Here is a 6,000-nt window from a genome sequence, read left to right as displayed (position 1 = left end):
GAAGCTCACCGTCGACAAGGTCCTCGATCTCGTGGAAGCCGGAGACCAGCATTGCCTCCTTGTCGGTCCAGGAGGAGCGCTCGCTCGCGAACTCGGCCAGGAGGGTGGCTTCCGCCTCTTCCGCCTCCTTCTGCGTCTTCGTAAGCAGCTCCTGCTCCGCCAATTGTGCGGCCAGCAGATCGCGCTCGGCGGCGAGTTTGCTGCACTCCTCCCCCTTGGCGCGCAACGCGGAGTTGGCTTCGCTCAGCTGCTGTTGAAGAGCGGCGTTGGCCTCTGAAGAGAAAGAAGAAAGAAGGCGTTAAGTCATCAACGAAGAAGGTCGCCGGGGAGATCCGGCCCGACTGCTCAGCAGTCGGCCCGAATCTCGGGGACTACAGCCCGCGGGTGCGCCAGCGCGCCCCCTCAAAGAAGAAAAAGGACTCACTCCGGCTCTCCGACAAGTCGTTAGTCCGCTTCCCCAGCTCTTCAACGTTGCGGTTGAAGGCGGTGACACGGAGGTTGTGATAGTCCTGCAACAAGTATTTCAGAACAAAGGTTAGTACCCGGAACTTACCAATTGGAGTTCCGGGCCGCCTGCTCTGCAGCCGGCCCAGAACTCGGGGACTACGCCCAGTGGGTGCGCTGGCACGCCCCCACAGAGAGAAACAAGAAAACGGGGACAAAGGAGAAAGCATACACTGATGGCTGCCCGCGACGCCAGGTGCGCCTTGGTGCAGTTCTGGATGGCGTCGCTCTCGGCTCGCAGCTTCGTCTGGACATCTAGAAGCGCCTGGTTCAGCGGGCCCGTGCCGCCTCCTCGCACCCACCCAATGGGCGCGGCACTCGTCGCCTCGGCGTCTGGAATCATCGAGCTGGCGGTACCGGTCTCCAAGGGGCGTGGCGCCGAATTCGCCTTCCCAAGACGGCGGCACGTTGGCGAGCCGACTGGAAGGAGTAGCCTCGCCATAGCCTCGTCTTCAGTCGGCGGCAAGGGCGGATCCACCAGCTGTTTGCCTGGCGCGCTTCTAGACGGCGGTAGGGGCGGCTGTGGTGGCGCGACCACGTCCGGCACGGGGGCGTCGCCGCCGCCTCTCTCCGCGATCAGGAACTCACCACCGGCTTCCCCCGATTGCCTCTGAACTCCGGGGGCGGCGGCGCGGAGTTCAAAGGGGTGACGAACACCGCTGACCGCCGGGGCGCAACGTCCTTAGCCGGCTGCTTTGCCGCAACGGCGGCCTCGGCTGCCTCCAGCTTCTTCAGGACGGAGGCCTCCGCCTTCTCGGCCTCCACTTTCTCCCGGCGGGCGGCCTCGTCCTCCTCGCGCTTCTCCCGCGCGTTCCGCTTCGTCGCCTCCCGAAGGTCGGTGACGGGGTCGATCCGCCGAGTGGTGGCAGACGTCTCCACCGACCCCATGACGGAGGCGGCAGCAACCCTCTCAAGAGTGAGGGGATCCCTGAGGCGAGAAAAGCATATGAAAAACTCAGACAAGATTAACAAAGAGAAAATAAAGATAAGGGACGGAGGTGTTGGGTTTCGTAGTAATTTCAAAAAATTTCCTACGCACACGCAAGATCATGTGATGCATAGCAACGAGAAGGGGGAGTGTGATCTACATACCTAGTAGATCGACAACAGAAGCGTTTCGTTGATGTAGTCGTACGTCTTCACGGCCCAACCGATCAAGCACCGAAACTACGGCACCTCCGAGTTTTAGCACACGTTCAGCTCGATGATGATCCCCGGACTCCGATCCAGCAAAGTGTCGGGGAAGAGTTCAGTCAGCACGACGGCGTGGTGACGATCTTGATGTACTACTACAACAGGGCTTTGCCTAAACTCCGCTACAATATTATTGAGGACTATGGTGGCTGGGGGCGCCGCACACGGCTAAGGAAAAGATCACGTGGATCAACTTGTGTGTCTCTAGGGTGCCTCTGCCTCAGTATATAAAGGACCAAAGGGGGGAGGCCGGCCGGCCACATAGGGCGCGCCAGGAGAGTCCTACTCCCTCTGGGAGTAGGATTCCCCCCCCCCCCAATCCTAGTTGGAATAGGACTCGCGGAGGGGGGGAAAGAGAGAGAGGGGCCGGCCCCCTCTCCTTGTCCAATTCGGACCAAGGTAGGGGAGGGGCGCGCGGCCCACTATGGGCTGCCTCTTCTCTTTTCCACCAAGGCCCATAAAGGCCCATCTAGCTCCCCGGGGGGTTCCGGTAACCTCCCGGTACTCCGGTAAAATCCCGATTTCACCCGGAACACTTCCGATATCCAAACATAGGCTTCCAATATATCAATCTTTATGTCTCGACCATTTCGAGACTCCTCGTCATGTCCGTGATCACATCCGGGACTCCGAACAACCTTCGGTACATCAAAATGCATAAACTCATAATATAACTGTCATCGTAACCTTAAGCGTGCGGACCCTACGGGTTCGAGAACAATGTAGACATGACCGAAACATGTCTCCGGTCAATAACCAACAGCAGGACCTGGATGCCCATATTGGCTCCTACATATTCTACGAAGAACTTTATCGGTCAGACCGCATAACAACATACGTTGTTCCCTTTGTCATCGGTATGTTACTTGTCCGAGATTCGATCGTCGATATTCCAAATACCTAGTTCAATCTCGTTACTGGCAAGTCTCTTTACTCGTTCTGTAATACATCATCCCGCAACTAACTCATTAGTTGCAATGCTTGCAAGGCTTAAGTGATGTGCATTACCGAGAGGGCCCAGAGATACCTCTCCGACAATCGGAGTGACAAATCCTAATCTCGAAATACGCCAACCCAACATTTACCTTTGGAGACACCTGTAGAGCTCCTTTATAATCACCCAGTTATGTTGTGACGTTTGGTAGCACACAAAGTGTTCCTCCGGCAAACGGGAGTTGCATAATCTCATAGTTATAGGAACATGTATAAGTCATGAAGAAAGCAATAGCAACATACTAAACGATCGGGTGCTAAGCTAATGGAATGGGTCATGTCAATTAGATCATTCACTTAATGATGTGATCCCATTAATCAAATAACAACCACTTGTTCATGGTTAGGAAACATAACCATCTTTGATTAACGAGCTAGTCAAGTAGAGGCATACTAGTGACACTTTGTTTGTGTATGTATTCACACATGTATTATGTTTCCAGTTAATACAATTCTAGCATGAATAATAAACATTTATCATGATTATAAGGAAATAAATAATAACTTTATTATTGCCTCTAGGGCATATTTCCTTCAGTCTCCCACTTGCACTAGAGTCAATAATCTAGATTACACAGTAATGATTCTAACACCCATGGAGCCTTGGTGCTGATCATGTTTTGCTCGTGGAAGAGGCTTAGTCAACGGGTCTGCAATATTCAGATCCGTATGTATCTTGCAAATCTCTATGTCTCCCACCTGGACTAGATCCCGGATGGAATTGAAGCGTCTCTTGATGTGCTTGGTTCTCTTGTGAAATCTGGATTCCTTTGCCAAGGCAATTGCACCAGTATTGTCACAAAAGATTTTCATTGGACCCGATGCACTAGGTATGACACCTAGATCGGATATGAACTCCTTCATCCAGACTCCTTCATTTGCTGCTTCCGAAGCAGCTATGTATTCCGCCTCACATGTAGATCCCGCCACAACGCTTTGTTTAGAAATGCACCAACTTACAGCCCCACCGTTTAATGTAAACATGTATCCGGTTTGTGATTTAGAATCGTCCGGATCAGTGTCAAAGCTTGCATCAACGTAACCTTTTACGATGAGATCTTTGTCACCTCCATATACGAGAAACATATCCTTAGTCCTTTTCAGGTATTTCAGGATGTTCTTGACCGCTGTCCAGTGATCCACTCCTGGATTACTTTGGTACCTCCCTGCTAGACTTATAGCAAGGCACACATCAGGTCTGGTACACAGCATTGCATACATGATAGATCCTATGGCTGATGCATAGGGAACATCTTTCATATTCTCTCTATCTTCTGCAGTGGTCGGGCATTGAGTCTTACTCAACTTCACACCATGTAACACAGGCAAGAACCCTTTCTTTGCTTGATCCATTTTGAACTTCTTCAAAACTTTGTCAAGGTATGTGGTTTGTGAAAGTCCAATTAAGCGTCTTGATCTATCTCTATAGATCTTAATGCCTAATATGTAAGCAGCTTCACCAAGGTCTTTCATTGAAAAATTCTTATTCAAGTATCCCTTTATGCTATCCAGAAATTCTACATCATTTCCAATTAGTAATATGTCATCCACATATAATATCAGAAATGCTACATAGCTCCCACTCACTTTCTTGTAAATACAGGCTTCTCCAAAAGTCTGTATAAAACGAAATGCTTTGATCACACTATCAAAACATTTATTCCAACTCCGAGAGGCTTACACTAGTCCATAAATGGATAGCTGGAGCTTGCACACTTTGTTAGCTCCCTTTGGATCGACAAAACCTTCTGGTTGCATCATATACAACCCTTCTTCCAGAAATCCATTTAGGAATGTAGTTTTGACATCCATCTGCCAAATTTCATAATCATAAAATGCGGCAATTGCTAACATGATTCGGACAGACTTAAGCATCGCTACGGGTGAGAAGGTCTCATCGTAGTCAATCCCTTGAACTTGCCGAGAACCTTTTGCGACAAGTCGAGCTTTGTAGACAGTAATATTACCGTCGGCTTCAGTCTTCTTCTTGAAGATCCATTTATTCTCAATTGCTTGCCGATCATCGGGCAAGTCAACCAAAGTCCAGACTTTGTTCTCATACATGGATCCCATCTCAGATTTCATGGCTTCAAGCCATTTTGCAGAATCTGGGCTCACCATCGCTTCTTCATAGTTCGTAGGTTCATCATGATCTAGTAGCATGACTTCCAGAACAGGATTACCGTACCACTCTGGTGTGGATCTTACTCTGGTTGATCTACGAGGTTCAGTAGTATCTTGTTCTAAAGTTTCATGATCATTATCATTAGCTTCCTCACTAATCGGTGTAGGTATCGCAGAAACAGGTTTCTGTGATGTACTACTTTCCAATAAGGGAGCAGGTACAGTTACCTCATCAAGTTCTACTTTCCTCCCACTCACTTCTTTCGAGAGAAACTCCTTCTCTAGAAAGGATCCATTCTTAGCAACGAATGTCTTGCCTTCGGATCTGTGATAGAAGGTGTACCCAACAGTTTCCTTTGGGTATCCTATGAAGACACATTTCTCCGATTTGGGTTCGAGCTTATCAGGTTGAAGTTTTTTCACATAAGCATCGCAGCCCCAAACTTTAAGAAACGACAACTTTGGTTTCTTGCCAAACCATAGTTCATAAGGCGTCGTCTCAACGGATTTTGATGGTGCCCTATTTAACGTGAATGCGGCCGTCTCTAAAGCATAACCCCAAAATGATAGCGGTAAATCAGTAAGAGACATCATAGATCGCACCATATCCAGTAAAGCACGATTACGACGTCCGGACACACCATTACGCTGTGGTGTTCCGGGTGGTGAGAGTTGCGAAACTATTCCGCATTGTTTCAAATGTACACCAAACTCGTAACTCAAATATTCTCCTCCACGATCAGATCGTAGAAACTTTATTTTCTTGTTACGATGATTTTCAACTTCACTCTGAAATTCTTTGAACTTTTCAAATGTTTCAGACTTGTGTTTCATTAAGTAGATATACCCATATCTGCTTAAGTCATCCGTGAAGGTGAGAAAATAACGATATCCGCCACGAGCCTCAATATTCATCGGACCACATACATCTGTATGTATGATTTCCAACAAATCTGTTGCTCTCCCCATAGTACCGGAGAACGGTGTTTTAGTCATCTTGCCCAAGAGGCACGGTTCGCAAGTGCCAAGTGATTCATAATCAAGTAGTTCCAAAAGTCCATCAGTATGGAGTTTCTTCATGCGCTTTATACCGATATGACCTAAACGGCAGTGCCACAAATAAGTTGCACTATCATTATCAACTCTGCATCTTTTGGCTTCAACATTATGAATATGTGTGTTACT

Source organism: Triticum dicoccoides, chromosome 5A, assembly GCF_002162155.2.
Source record: "Triticum dicoccoides isolate Atlit2015 ecotype Zavitan chromosome 5A, WEW_v2.0, whole genome shotgun sequence".
In the NCBI taxonomy this organism is placed as follows: domain Eukaryota; kingdom Viridiplantae; phylum Streptophyta; class Magnoliopsida; order Poales; family Poaceae; genus Triticum; species Triticum dicoccoides.
Note: the sequence above shows the minus strand (reverse complement) of the source record.